The sequence below is a fragment of the Drosophila bipectinata genome, chromosome 3L (assembly GCF_030179905.1).
Source record: "Drosophila bipectinata strain 14024-0381.07 chromosome 3L, DbipHiC1v2, whole genome shotgun sequence".
Taxonomy (NCBI): domain Eukaryota; kingdom Metazoa; phylum Arthropoda; class Insecta; order Diptera; family Drosophilidae; genus Drosophila; species Drosophila bipectinata.
The window spans coordinates 25,427,083-25,442,474 of record NC_091738.1 but is presented as its reverse complement, the minus strand read 5'-3'; the positions used below and the strand labels follow the sequence as shown (position 1 = coordinate 25,442,474).

General features: G+C 38.6%; 1 protein-coding gene across 8 annotated transcripts in view; it reads right to left on the bottom strand.

The window, feature by feature from the left end:
* The window catches only part of nAChRalpha4 (nicotinic acetylcholine receptor alpha4), a 270,245-nt gene that overhangs the window by 202,454 nt on the left and 52,399 nt on the right, over window positions 1-15,392 (bottom strand). Inside the window, exons 1-2 of one of the 8 annotated variants that reach the window (XM_070279512.1) lie at window positions 14,847-14,895; window positions 14,392-14,793 (exon numbers count right to left, since the gene is read on the bottom strand). The exons of the other annotated variants lie outside the window; for them this stretch is intronic. The gene's annotated coding sequence lies outside the window, so the exon portion shown is untranslated. Of the gene's footprint in view, window positions 1-14,391; window positions 14,794-14,846; window positions 14,896-15,392 lie in introns of those variants that run through there. 8 annotated transcript variants of the gene reach the window in all.

Sequence of the window (15,392 nt, the reverse complement as noted above, 5' to 3'; positions counted from 1 at the left end):
ACGTCCAAAGGGTAAATAAACATCTTCCATCGGCAAAAAAAGCACCAGCGAATGGCCCAGCGAAAAGAGATAAGATGAGCAGCGATGCGCTGCCAACGTCTCGATTACCATGATCTTGTTGTTGGTGTACATCCACAAGGGAAGATAAGAAGTAAACAACTCGCCTTGAAAATAGTTATTGTTGTTGAAGAATATCGATCAGCAAACGAAGCAAATTACACAGCCACACAAAAAAAAATATTTTTTCGACCATGGGCTCAGACCATGTTTACCAAACGTTTTTGGGGTAAACATGATCTGAGCCCAGAACTCGGAAAATAAAAAATTTATCAAGTTTTTGAGTTTATGCCGTAACCCTAACATTCTGGAGTTTTTTAGACCTCGGATTTGGATTCAGCGACCCCGAAAACATATAATAAACATGGTCTCACCCACAGACTCGAATATAATTTTGTATGAGGTTTTTTGAGGTTATGTCAGAAGCCTGACGTGCTAGGGTTTTTTGGACCTCGGATTTGGATTCAGTGACCCCGAAAATATAAAGTAAACATAGTCTGACCTCCAGACCCAAAAAAAAATTTTTTTTTTTTGTGGCTAATTTGAGGAATTGAAGAAAGCGTCAACCGTTACGCCCACGCCTTTTGTTGTTGGTAGCGCAGCAGAGAGCAATCAGGGTGACAAATAGAAGCTTGTAAAGAGGAAGAAGTAACGGCCGCTTTTTGAGGGTTTTTCGAAGATCGCGTTTGTGGTAAAGGAAGAATCACCGGGAGGTCAATAACCTTAGCAGGCTCTCTATGCTCAAACCGGCTGACTTTTACCGACATAGGCCACAAGTCATCATTTAAGACTGTAGGGAAACTTGACTTTTGGAGACTGTAGGGAAGACTTTAGGGACTTGAGGGCGTTGATGTCAGCATCTTTTTTGACCGGCCTATCACAGGCTAAATCACTCGGTTTCACGTTCAGCTTGTCTGCGACAAACTTGCACAGTGCATCAGGTCCAGTAGACGTTGCGAATTTACCAATATGAAGGTATTTTAAGGTGGGAAGCTGAGCTGAGGGTGTTTGTCCCACAATGCTTCTTCCTCGGGACAGCCACCTTTGATGCCGTTAGGGCCTGGCCCAGGTTATCCTTTTTTCTCCCAGTGCTGGTAGGCATAGAAGGGGGAGCAACAACATGAACCCCAGCCGAAGAGACCTCGGGCCCAGCGGGTCCAGCCGGTCCATTTACCAGGGCATAATCCACATTGTCTTTAAGGCGTTTTTAAAGGGATTCTAGATCCAGAACCTTATGATTTAGCTCATCTATTTCTGAATGCGAATAATTTCCAACGACGCAGCTATCACATTGCCACATTAAGTTCGGAATGTTAATAAGTAATTTTATAGCCTCCGAGGGCAAATCCAAACAAGCGGAGTGGTAGGCACGCCAGCAGATTGACGCGCACCGAACGGCTTCACACCCATGAAGTTGGGTGCCAGTAACTTCTGCACGGCACTCGGTGCACACGAGAGGTGACATGAGCGAAAAAGTAAAACTCAAACTCAAAGAAAGCTAGATGCAGACTGACCTGTTTTGTGTTATATTTGACCTGATAAACAATTCCTACTATGTCACTTTAAAATTTCCTTCATTTTTCTTCATACATGCAAAATAACAATAACTTAAAAGCAGTTGCCATTTCAAGTGAAGTAGACTGAAATATATTCTGTGCCTGACTGTTCGTGACTCACTCTGATTGGACTCCTGCCTTGCTTTACTCAATAGATTGCTGTATATCTTTATACCAGTGACGGGCACTCAATACATTGATATGATTTTAAGGATGTAGTCTCATGTGCCGGCCTACTTTTTAGAGGTTATTTCAAAAAAATTTTTTTGTAATAAAAAATAATGCGATCGTTTCAATTTTCAAATATGTTGTTATAAGCATCATAAACTATTTGAAAATATTTTGTTTAATTTATTCTTGTGTAGTTTAATACACTTTATAGCATGCCAAAGTATGCATATAAAAAAAAAGATAGGTCCCTGGCGCAGGTGATTTCGACTGCTAGAGTCATCCGAAACAAAAAAATTGAATAGATTATTGTTTTGTAAGCTAATGGCTCTGTCCCGTACTAGAATGAAATATTTTCATCAATAAACAACAAAATGGCGAACTCACAAAACAAAAAATTAAAAAAAATTAAAAAAATTTATCTTAAATTAATGATAAAAAAAAAAACTAATCATTAAAAATAAATGATTCTAGTACGGGACAGAGGTGTTACTTTTTAGAACAACATATCCAAATTTCAGCTAGATCGGTACCATAGAATTTTGTGAATCACCTGCGCCGCACACAAAAATGTCGTTTCGAGAAAAACGCGTTTAAAGTTTAGACGCTACCGAGAAACTCATACTTTTCGGTGTAGGCGCGCTCCCGATTATGGGCTGTATCTCTGTCATTATTTGATATTTTTATTTGAAACTTTAACAGTACATTCATAATAAACAATACTATCCAAATATAAAAAAAAAAAATTGATTTTTTCAACCTCACACATGAGACTACATCCTTAATGCATTAGTATTAGCAAAGATTATAAAGTACATAAATGGGACATCTCATACAAAGAAAAATGTTCTATGGCGGGTTCCAGCAGTGGAACCCGCTGAAACGAGCGGGTTCCATTGCGCGACAAGTTAAGTTTGAGAAATTTTTCGCGCGACAACGAATGAGGAATAGCCGAGTGGTAGAGTGCTTGGCTGGTGTGCAAAGTAAAACGAGTTCAAACCAGGCTCGGGAAGTCCATTTTTTTTTAATTTTAAATCTATTTATATTATTGTTTTATTATTTTAATGTGTTTTCCTAAATTTATAATCCAATAAAAAAAAATACGAAATTGTAAAATAACCTTAAGGGGTTATATACCTTTTTTTTCTTCAACAAAACGAAAAATTTTTTTTTGCTGAATCCTAAAGTATATCCCCTAGAGAATATTTTCCCAAAGTTTCATGGAGATCCTAATAATAGTTCGATAGGAAAACAGCGTTTTGAGGCGCGGTTCGTCACGGCTGCGGACAGCGTCAAGCTACTTTGAATGCGATTATCTCAAAGTCGTGTTTTTCCAAAAGTGCCTTCGCTGTGACCACGATTACACAAGAACTATTTGATCGATCTTCTTCAATTTTTTTTTTAATTATTCGTAATGATTGTGCCGAGTTCGTGAACGATTCAGTTTTTTTGTGTCCATTTTAATTTCGCAGATAAAAATTTTTTAATAAAATGTTTAGAACTGAAAACATCAATTTTTTGGAAAAATGTTTATGCAGAAAAAACCAAATATTCTTGAAAAAAATCGTTCACGAACTGGATATAATATTATACTAATAACAAATTTTTGGTTTTTTGATTTTGGTTGACCTGCTGGACTTCTATCGTGGTCACCGCAAGCCGCTATAAAAAAAAAAGGGTTCCGAGAGAATTGCCATAACTTTGTAAATTGTTTATATTTTTTCAAGAACAAACGCTTATTGTTTCGATAAAAACATGTACTATCAATAAAAAATAACTTCAGTGTCATAAAATAATTGCTACACACCTAAAATAAAAATCCAAAGTTCCCTCAATTTTTTCGCTCTAAAAGGTATATAACCCCTTAACATCGTCTCAGTTCGTAGTGGAACCCGCTGTAAAAATGTCTATAAGTGCGGGTTCTACGGCATTTTGGTAGGCCGCGTCATGGAACCCGCTCTCAAATGTTTTCATTTTTTCCGTCGTGGAACCCGCTGTAATAATGAAAACATTTGAGAGCGGGTTCCACAACAAACGGCTGGCAGATGAGATAGGGAGAGAGAGAATTCTATTTTTAGATCGTAACATCTTTGGAACGATGAAAGTTTGAAACGTTGTAATCGAACCAATGTAAGAGTAAAGAGATCAGAAATATTTTTTACTATCCTTACTCGTCAACTCTGTTTTTATACCCTTGCAGAGGGTATTATAATTTTGGTCAAAAGTGTGCAACGCAGTGAAGGAGACATCTCCGACCCTATAAAGTATATATATTCTTGATCAGGATCACCTCCTGAGTTGATATGAGCATGTCCGTCTGTCCGTCTGTCCGTCTGTCTGTCCGTCTGTCTGTCCGTCTGTCTGTCCGTCTGTCTGTCCGTCTGTCTGTTTCTACGCGAACTAGTCTCTCAGTTTTAAAGCTATCGTCTTGAAACTTTGCACACATCCTTCTTTTCTTTGCACGCAGTATATAAGTCGGAACGGCCCGGATCGGCCGACTATATCCTATAGCTGCCAATTAACTGATTGATCGGAAATGGTATAACTTTGGTGTTTTTAGAGTTAGAGAGTTCAAATTTGACACAAGAGCTATTTTTGGCAAAATAATACGACGTGCCAAATTTTATAAGGATCGGTCGACTATATCCTATAGCTGCCATATAACTGAACGATCGAAAATGACCCAACTTTCGTGTTTTTGAAGATAGAAAGCTGGAATTTAATACAGATTCTATTTTTGGTCAGTTGATCCAACCTATCAAATTTCATAAGGATCGGCCGACTATATCCTATGGCTGCCATATAACTGAACGATCGGAAATGACCCAACGTTCGTGTTTTTGAAGATAGAAAGCTGGAACTTGGTACAGATTCTATTCTATATTCCGGTTTTAACTGCAAGGGTATATCAACTTCGGCTCCGCCCGAAGTTAGCTTTCCTTTCTTGTTGGTATAGATTCTAGCGCCTCCTTTAACACCAATTTTAAGCATCATAAAATCAACTTCGAGGGTAGCCTAGATGGATAGTGCGCGGTCCTTATTCATGGGGTCCTGGGTTCGATTTCATTAGCGGGCGGTTGTTTCGATTTAGATAAAGTTTTAGTTTTATGATTCTTTTTATATTTACTTTTAATTTTTTATTATTTTTTTTTTTACTTTTAATTTTTACGTTATTATTATTATTTTTAATTGCATTCTATAACAATTAAAGTAAAAATAAGTGACGGACATGTCGGATGACAAAATGCCGGAAGGACTCCCTTGAAATTTTATAAGCCGGACATAATGAAGAATTAAACCGATCCTTATGGGAATAGGAATATATAATCCAATTTATTACAATACAAAATCTAAAAAAAGTCCCAAACTTCTATCTTCAAAAATACGAAAGTTGATATTTCTACCAAATACCATTTCCGATCGTTCAGTTATATGGCAGCTATGGGATATAGTCGGCCGATCCTAATGAAATTTGGTAGGTTGGATCAACTGACCAAGAATTAAATCTGTACTAAGTTCCAGCTTTCTATCTTCAAAAACACGAAAGTTGGGTCATTTCCGATCGTTCAGTTATATGGCAGCCATAGGATATAGTCGGCCGATCCTTATGAAATTTGATAGGTTGGATCAACTGACCAAAAATAGAATCTGTATTAAATTCCAGCTTTCTATCTTCAAAAACACGAAAGTTGGGTCATTTTCGATCGTTCAGTTATATGGCAGCTATAGGATATAGTCGACCGATCCTTATAAAATTTGGCACGTCGTATTATTTTGCCAAAAATAGCTCTTGTGTCAAATTTGAACTCTCTAACTCTAAAAACACCAAAGTTATACCATTTCCGATCAATCAGTTATATGGCAGCTATAGGATATAGTCGGCCGATCCGGGCCGTTCCGACTTATATACTGCGTGCAAAGGAAAGAAGGGTGTGTGCAAAGTTTCAAGACGGTAGCTTTAAAACTGAGAGACTAGTTCGCGTAGAAACAGACAGACGGACAGACAGACGGACAGACGGACATGCTCATATCAACTCAGGAGGTGATCCTGATCAAGAATATATATACTTTATAGGGTCGGAGATGTCTCCTTCACTGCGTTGCACACTTTTGACCAAAATTATAATACCCTCTGCAAGGGTATAAATATTACAATTAAAGAAAAAAAAAATAATAATAATTATAAAAGAAAAAAAAAGTTCAAAGTCCTTACGAGGATTTGAACACAGAAAGATTACACATAGAGTAACTACTCTATGCATTACGCTACCATCCTGTCTCAATCTGCGGCGATCAAAAATACTATTTGTTCTACCAACTACCACATCGGCGCATCGTAAACAGAAACGAGAAATTAAAATCACACGAGCAGTCACACATGGGCCCTGATGTCCCATTTATGTACTTTATAATCTTTGGTATTAGTATCGAAAAGTAACGATTAGTATCAAAGAAAGAAGGCTGTGAGCATGACGTTTCATACATTTATACTTTGTGTGCGGCAGGCAGAGAAATTTCCTATGCCCGCGGGATAGGGCCGTGCTGACCACTGCTTTAAAGCTTAAATTATAAGGGTTAGTATTAAAGTATGGATGAATGGAATGTGGAATGCCAACGGCGTTTTACGGCATAAACTTGAGCTAGCACAATTTATGAATGTCAATAAAATCGACGAAATGTTTCTTGCAGAAACACACCTTACCAACAAATACAATTTCCAAATCCGAATATATATGTTTTACAATACCAATCATCCTGATGGAAAGTTCCATGAAGGTACTGGAATCTTGATTAAAAACCGCATCAAGCACCACTTACACAACACGTTTGCTACTAACTACCTGCAAGCCATATCCATCAATATACAGTTGGGTTGTAACAACCTAGTTCTAGCAGCGGTATACTTTCCTCCTCGATTCACGATATCCGAAGCCCAATTTATCGACTACTTCAACTCACTAGGCAAATACTTTATAGCAGCAGGAGAAGCCACAACTATAACGCCAAGCATAGACAACTTGGTAGACGACGTAGACAACTGTATTACGAGATTATAAAACCTAGCAATAAATTTGGCTGCGTTTCCTGCGCATGACTTGATTGACTTCGCAGTTACAAAAAAAATCCCACAAAATCTGATTAGCGCCAGTTCGCTGTCGGATCTATCATCAGACCACTCGCCTGTACTCTTTAGCCTAAACCAACAGCCAGTTAGTAATGACAACTCCATCATGTTAACCTCGAACAGCACAAACTGGCTTAAACAAAAAAAAAGAAGTAAAAAAGTTAAGTAAAGTAATTCTCAAAATAAGAATAATTCTTATAATACTAATAATAATATTAGTAATAATATTAATAATAGTTCCAGAAGTACCATTCCAATAATGTTCCAGAAGGACAACAGCTTGCGGCCTTGGACAGGCAACAAAAACATTAAGTGTAAAGACATCTCAATTGACCTGCATCAAGAATCGCTTGACGGCTGTGGAAGCATGGACCAAGTTGAAGGAGGTTCATCAACCAAGCGGACCTGTACGAAAAGTACCGTTACACAAGAAACTGCTTAATAAACGGATGGAGCAAGGGCAGAGCATGACGACCTACATAAGTGAATTTGTGGAAATTCTGGATGGTCTAACTGGAGTTGGAATAGAGCTAAACGCCGAACTACGCACTATCGTTTTGCTATCAAACCTTCCAGAGCAATTTGAACATTTCGTTGTCGCTATGCAGACACGAAATTAATTGCCTTTGTTCGAAGTTCTTACCATAAATTTAAAGGAGAAGAGCGAAAGAAAAGGAATAGCAGAAGAACGAGTCGACAATAAGGCATTCGCTGCAACACAGAAGCACAACTCACACGCGAAAACCTATGGGCAGAAGTAACGAAAAAATATCATTTGCTTCAAGTGTGGTGAACAAGGGCACATTAAGTCCTAGTGTCGAAGTAAGGGTGAGGGAGATCACCGCATGGAATCAAGAAGAGTGGTGAATCGCCAAAACAGCCTGCTGCACGCCTGTGAAGTCAGCAACGTTGACAATTCAACATAATGCTTGGATAGTGGCCCAACAAGACATATGTGTTGCGCAAGAGAGCTATTTATAAAGTTTGAGAAGCACACTGAATAGATCGGACTGGCCGATGCTGGTTTCCTTCAAGCAGAAGGTATAGGTGACATCAAGATACAGACAGGCCAATGCATGTTGACACAAAAACGTTCTTTACGTTCCGAAGATGACCGGAAATTTCTATTCCGTGAGCAATGCTGTCCAGATCAGGTGCAAGGTGACCTTTGACATAGAGAATGCCAAGGTGGTGAAAAATGGAGAATACATAGCGAAATCCAAAAAGATTGGCAACTTGTACTTGTTTGAAGGTGGCCGATGTGAATGTTTTGCCATTTTAGCTTGAAAGAGATGGTATCCAAAGGGATAGCTCGAGGGATAGATTATATTCGGTTGCCAGAGACTATAAATTGCAAAACGTGTATGGTTAGCAAAATTAATGTTCAACCTTTCCCAGCAGCAAACAAGTAAGCGTACTAGAGAGGCGGGACTGGGAGATCAATTTTGGGCAGTATCTGTCAACACTTCGGTTTATCTGCGAAACCGCTATCCTACCAGCACATTAGAGAGTATGACTCCTATGGAAGCGTGGACAGGTAAGAGACCTTATGTTAAACACCTAAAGGTTTTTGGATCTCTTGCAGTTGCTCTGGACAAGGGTCCGAGGAAGGGCAGAAAATTTCAACCTAAAGGCAAAGAGTACATTATGGTTGGGTGCTCTGGCAGCCAAAGGTTATCGACTATATGATCCATCAACTCGACAATTGGTCGAGAAACGGCACGTGTTATTTGATGAACATCATGGCGTGGCATCCAAGGGTGATGCTCTGATGATCGAGCTGGAAGAACTGAAGAAGGCCCGCCAACGAAAGAAAAAAAAAACAACACAAAAAAAAAAACAAACAAAAAACAAATCATATATTTTCATTTTTTCGGTATTGATCTCAGTTAGACCGTATTAAAAAATTCGATTGACGGTTTTTTACGATCTCTGAAAAATAATAATATTCATCACGAACATTAAAATAAACACAACTTGAAGTTTGACAAGGAACAATTCAAAATGGAAGGCACCAAGGAAGGCGGTCAAAAAAATTCTTAAAAGACGACTGGGATGAGTTGTCAGAAGCTAGAAATTCAAACTACAGCAGTTCCGAAAATGAAAATGGTAAAGCAAACAAATGGACCGCTCGGGAGAGGTTGGAAAAGCCGCAAAATCGAACTGTCTTCTTGCTAAAAGTATCAGAAAATCAAGAAGAATTCCAAAAATATCCATTGGAGTTTTTAAGGACCTCTCTAACTTATGATTATTATAAATAAAAACATATGTAAAAAGCTAATAATCGTATAATTGTGTTTCAATCTAAAGCTTTTGCTACTGTACCACAGTCAAAATGGTTGGTAGTTGGAAAGAATTCATCAATTTTTCTAATTCGTTTTTTTTTTTATTTTTTGGTTTGGCAGATTAGTTTTTATTGGGTTTTGAAAGGGGATGGTGGATGTTCTCAGTGAGTATGGTTGTTTGTTTTACCCGGATGAATTCCGAGTGAAAAAGCCTATTAGTCCACGACAAAGAGAAAAAATGTATCGCAAAATCGGACGAAATTATTCAAGAGTATCAAAAGTTTTGCTTGTAAGCCTCTTTTGACATCTACGATTCTAATAAGGTATTAAAACCGGATAAATATCGCAAACATCGAATATAGTTGGTCCCGATCCTTAAGAGAATATGATAATATAAGCCAATTTATTAGAATAAAAAATCTAAAAAAAAGTCCCAATCTTCTATCTTTAAAAATACCAAATTGTATTGTATTTGGTACCATACAATTGGTACCAAATTGTATTGTTGGTATTTCTACCAAAAACCATTTCCGTTCAGTTATATGGCAGCTAAAAGATATAAGCTATATATAAGAAAAGATATCTCACGTAAAATTTAAACTCTCTAACTCTAAAAACACAAAGCTTTACCATTTCCGATCAATCAGTTATATGGAAGCTATAGGTCTATTCGGCCGATCCCGGTCGTTTCGACTTATATACTGCGTACAAAGGAAAGAAGGGTGTGTGCAAAGTTTCAAGTCAATAGCTTTAAAACTGAGAGACTAGACAGACGGACATGCTTATATCAACTCAGGAGGTGATCCTGATCAAGAATATATATACTTTATAGGGTCGGAGATGCCTCCATCACTGCGTTGCACACTTTTGACGAAAATTATAATACCCTCTGCAAGGGTATAAAAAGGCCAGATTTCTGGATGTCAGGACTAGGACGGCTATAATTGAGTTTTTCAAATATATTATACCCGGTTTACATCTCTTCCATCCACCCATTACCTACATCTTTTACCAACTTTAACAAAACATCTTTTTCCAAAATTTTTTTATGCTGCAGAACAAAACAATGGGGAAACAACAAATGGGAGCACATGTTCATTAGGGCCGGATCCATAGTTTCCATAGTACCGCTCTCAAACCTAAAACGGTAAACAAACTTATTTTCGCCAATAACAACCTATGGATTACAGCAGTTTAATACATGTTATGATATGTATTTTCCATTTGTGATTGATTTCAATAAATATGAATAACAAATTTTTCGAAAATAATCGATGCACGAAAATAGATTTTTTCCCAACTCTAAATACTATAATATTATTAATATTAAAATATTTAGTCTATAACTTCATTAAAATTTTCCGATAGGATTGATATTTCACTTATAGGTAAGGATTAAGCTTTAGAATAGTTTGGCATAAAAAAATTTTCCAAAAACTTGTTTGAACTGGAATTACAACAAGATTTTTGTTTTGGATATGTCGATATGTACCATATGTCGACTCGGCTATACTTTATGGTGTCGAAGATGTTTCGTTCATGGCTTATTTTCGAAGGACGCATCCTAAATTGGCTTTCCCACATATATAAGATCCAAATTTCATATGTGGCCAAATAAAGATTTTATAACTTTTTATTTAATACAATTTGTTTTTGTATTTTACTGGCATTGAAAACTATTAATGACCAAATTCACATATTTCTTGTATTTTAGTTGATTAGAATAGGGATAGGGATAATTAGGAATAGGAATAGATAGAAAATTTAATTAGATGGAAATTGTAATTCCCAGTGATGCATTTTATTAATTGCCATGGTAAATTTTGATTGATGAAGTCAAACATCCATCCCTTAAATTAAGATATATCGCCAGTAAGCTATAAAAATCTAAAGATATTTTTGGATGATTTTCGGACAATTTTATAATAATAGTTTGGCAAGATATATTAGCTTTGGAGAGTGGGGAAAAAATGGCAGATTTGATTAAAACCATTTCTTTGTCGCAAAATACAATTACTTGGCGAATCGAAGATCTTAACAAATACTTGAACTGTCTTTAAAAAGAAAAACTTTTTGCTCATTTTTTTTGGTATCGTTGGATAAAACGAAATTTCGGATGTAATCCAATTAATATTTATTACAAGAATGGTTGACCAGTTATTTAATGTTCACAAAGAGGTTCTGGGTCTGATTCTGCTTTTAGAAAAAACAAGAGTCGTTTATACTTTCATTGCAATACTCGTAAGGATTGACCTTAAAACCGAGTCTAGCAAATTTGCTTCCATGATAGAGCTTTGATGGGGCCCCAGCAATGCTTTGTAGGAAAGATGGTTTTATTGGCCAACTAATTAAAAACGGGATACAAGTGCCTTTATTCCACTGCAATATAAACCAAGAACCATTGTGCGTTAAATGGACTGGTACTGTACGGACAACGGATGTGGTCACTAAAATTGTAAATAGAATCAGTTCCCTAACCCATAGTAAATTGTAAAGATTTCTTGAAGAATGTGAAAGTGATTTAGTAAGGTATTGATTTAAGAAAGGAAGTGACAGAGCTGTTGGCGATGGAAAAACTGGATATGGTCAATGAAATAAAATCTAAAGAATTTAGTACTAATTTACCGTTGGAGGAGGACACCTCCTACCTTCATCTTCAAGAACAGAAGTTGACATTACTCTTTACTCGGACTATCTGCCAGACAGGGTTGTTAGATGGAGAGTCCTAGAGAAACACTTCTCGGACAACCGATACATAGATTTAATTGTAAATTTTTGTGAATTTCACTCAGCTAGTAGTAAGCAATCTTAGGAAGGCAAACTGGGAGTTGTACAGGAAGAAACTAGACAGATCCTTGGGGGAACATCCAACAAGGGACGTTAACAAAAAGGAAGACCTAAAAGCCTTGGTGGGCACGCTCAATAGGTTTTGATTGAAAACCTCAATTCAATAGGTTTTGTCCCAAAAGTTGATCGGGTGCCACTTGCGGGAGCCTTTAAAACCAAGGCCCGTAAAACCTTTAACTTTGCTAGTAAAGCAAACACAGAAGTAGCTTGGGAGGCGTATAAAGCAGACTACAAGCAGTCAAACAAGGAACTGCGTGGAGCAAAGATAAATGCCTGGATCAGGTTCTGCACGAGCACTCAGGGGCTATCGGAGGCCTCCCACCTTAGGAAGGTCCTCGCAACGACGGCATCTAATGTAGGATACATTAATACCTCGGATGGTAGTTAGACCACGTCCAGCCAGGAAACCCTAGAGGCTCTCACAATTGCACATTTCCCAGGGTGTTTTCAGGAGAAACGCAGAGCCGAGGGCAGCTCAAATACCTCCTAAGTAACAGGAATCTCATTTGGGCCGAGACTGTTCGACGTCCGTCAAAACGGCATTTAATGACAAGCAATACGCTCTTATTGCTTTTCTAGATATAGAAGGTGCGTTGAACAACATCTTGCCATGTTCAATAATCAATGCGCTGACGAGAATAGGGGTAGATGATCAATCCGTGCACCTCATGAAGCGATGTTCAATAATCAATGCGCTGACGAGAATAGGGGTAGATGATCAATCCGTGCACCTCATGAAGCGACACTAGGAGGACCGTCTATTCACAGATTCGTCAGGGGAGGCTCCCCGGAAAAAGCAGTACTCACCCCCCCCTCCCCTTCTCTGGGAGGTGGATGCAAAGTTATTGCTTATGCGGATGATGTTGCAATTGCCTTTATTGGAAAAAGGCAATTATTCTTTTCCCCAGACTCAATGCAACCACATGACGGACACACAGGATACTCTTAACATGCGCAGATAAAAACGGGCTGGGATTGAACCCATCCAAAACCGAAATCTATCCTAGGAAGTACAAGCCTCCAAGTCGAAGACTTTTAAAGCTATCAGGAGCTTTTATTTTTTAAAGCTATATTTTCAAGCTAAACTCCAAGTACCCAGGAATTACATTAGGCAGAAAACTGGACTGGCGACTATCGCGCCCTATACTAGCCTATACTAGCCGCAAGGCCATTGGGCTTAAATGGGGTATGTCTCCAAAAATAGTAAGATGACTGTATATAGTGGGTCATTGGACCTATCCTCTTCTACTTCATATGTACTTCATATGTAGCGAAAGGTTTAGGAAAACGCAAAGGATGGCGGAGGTTTGCATTATAGGCAGTCTTCGTACCACACCAACGGACGCCCTAGACTTCATGTTCGATCTATTGCCAGTAGATATATTGGGGGTCAAGGTAGCCACGCTATCGGCAATCTGGCTACGCGAGGCGGGTCTAGGGAAAAGCACCAACTATGGACACACCAAGTTGGACCTACATCATTTCACGCCTACGGGGGCTACAGACTATTGTATACTTGCCGATCATCCCACCTTAAAATATAAGGTCTCCATTCCAGCGAGGGAGGAATGGGCCACAAGAGTTCCGGGACCATCTGGTTCCCTTCATATTTACACAGAGGTTTCAAAGTTGAATAGCCAGGTGGGAGGCGGCTATTGCGACCGGCTGTATTTAAATGAGTCCTTCAGACTTCCTGACCACTGTTGTGTGTTCCAAGCGAAAGTAATATCTATCAGAGAAGAACTTAGATCCCCAGCTCTTGCTGGCAATCAAGAAACTTTTTGCTTTTTCTCAGATAGCCATACGGCACTTAGAGCTCTTGAGTGATTTTTACATAACTCTAGGACAGTGAATGACTGTCGCAGATCTCTTACCGCGATGGCGAACCAGCATGACATCCACCTCATAAAGGGTGTCCGTTCATAGGGACCACGAGGGAAATTGCGCCGCTGTAGAATTAGCAAGGGCAGGTACTGTCTCTTCCCGGAAAACGAACTACTTAGGCTGAAATGCAGGGATCACTTCGACATGGTAGCACTGGGGAACTGGAGGAGTCTCCAGAGCTGCAGGAATTCACCCATGGCCTACACGCTCTAGGAAAAGATCAATGATGCTTATCACCCTCAATAGGCAGGACCGAAGTCTAGCGGCTAAGGCGATCACGAGACAATAGGAGGGCACGCGGCTAGACTAGCGGTGCCAAGCTACGATTACTGTAGGAGCTGCAGGGATGCCCTGACTTAAACTCCTGGATGCAGCAACACTTACGGACCTAAAAGACCTCACGGAGATCACTCCGTGGACTCGGCATGCAACGACTGGCCCTCCGCATCGGTGCCTCAACCTAACTTACCCTAAGCCAAAGTGCTGTTTTCCTTTTCGAGGATCTTCATGGTTTGCTCTCCTCTCTATAAGCGGTGGAGACTTTTATCGAAGCAATACTGAACGTGAGGCTTGGCGAATTGGAAGCCATCATCGTGGACTTTAAGAGCACACTCAAGGAGCTGGCTGAGTTGCATGTTGTGGAGCGATCTGCGCGTCAACTTCAACGATGTGGGAGGCACGATTCACCCTGGACCAGGAGATTATTTGCCGCTCCACTTTGTTGCCTGCGAGCTCGACGCTGGATACGACGTGATTTGGCATGACTTTCCAAGCTCTGTCATTCCACTTTTAGTGGAGGTTAGGCGGAGTAGCTTCAATTCCGTTCACTGTTCTCCACCATAATCCTGTTTTCGTGAGTCGGCCTTGGAAACTGTGCATTCGTTAGAGCTGACAGGCAAGAATTACACTCAAAATAAAATTTACCCTTAAATTTAGAAATTCGCCATAAAACTTAATTTTTTCTAAATACAAGAACAAATTTCTAGTTTCTAGAAAAAATTTTCTGAAAACAAGAAAAATTTCTTAAATCAAAGATTTAAGAAAAGATTTTTTTAAAATCAAGAAAATATTTCTATAATTAAGGCAAATTATGACTTATTTTCAGGAAATATTTTCTTAATAATAGAAAGTCTTACCATAAAAGATACTAACCCTAAAAAATAGAAAACTGTTTCTACAATATAGATATTCCTTTCTAAAAAGGATACTAACCCTAAAAAATAGAAAACTGTTTCTACAATATAGAAATTCCTTTCTAAAAATGCACAGTGTTACCCCTTAATTTAGGTAACCCTAGAAAATAGAAATATTTTGTTTAATATACAATTTTCTTTATATTTTATCTCTGTCAGTGGTCGGCACCCAATACATTGATATGATTTTAACGCATTAGTATTAGTATAGCAGAAAGCAGAAAGTAGGCTCTGAGCATGACGCGTCATACCGTTTCACACACTTATACTGTGTGTG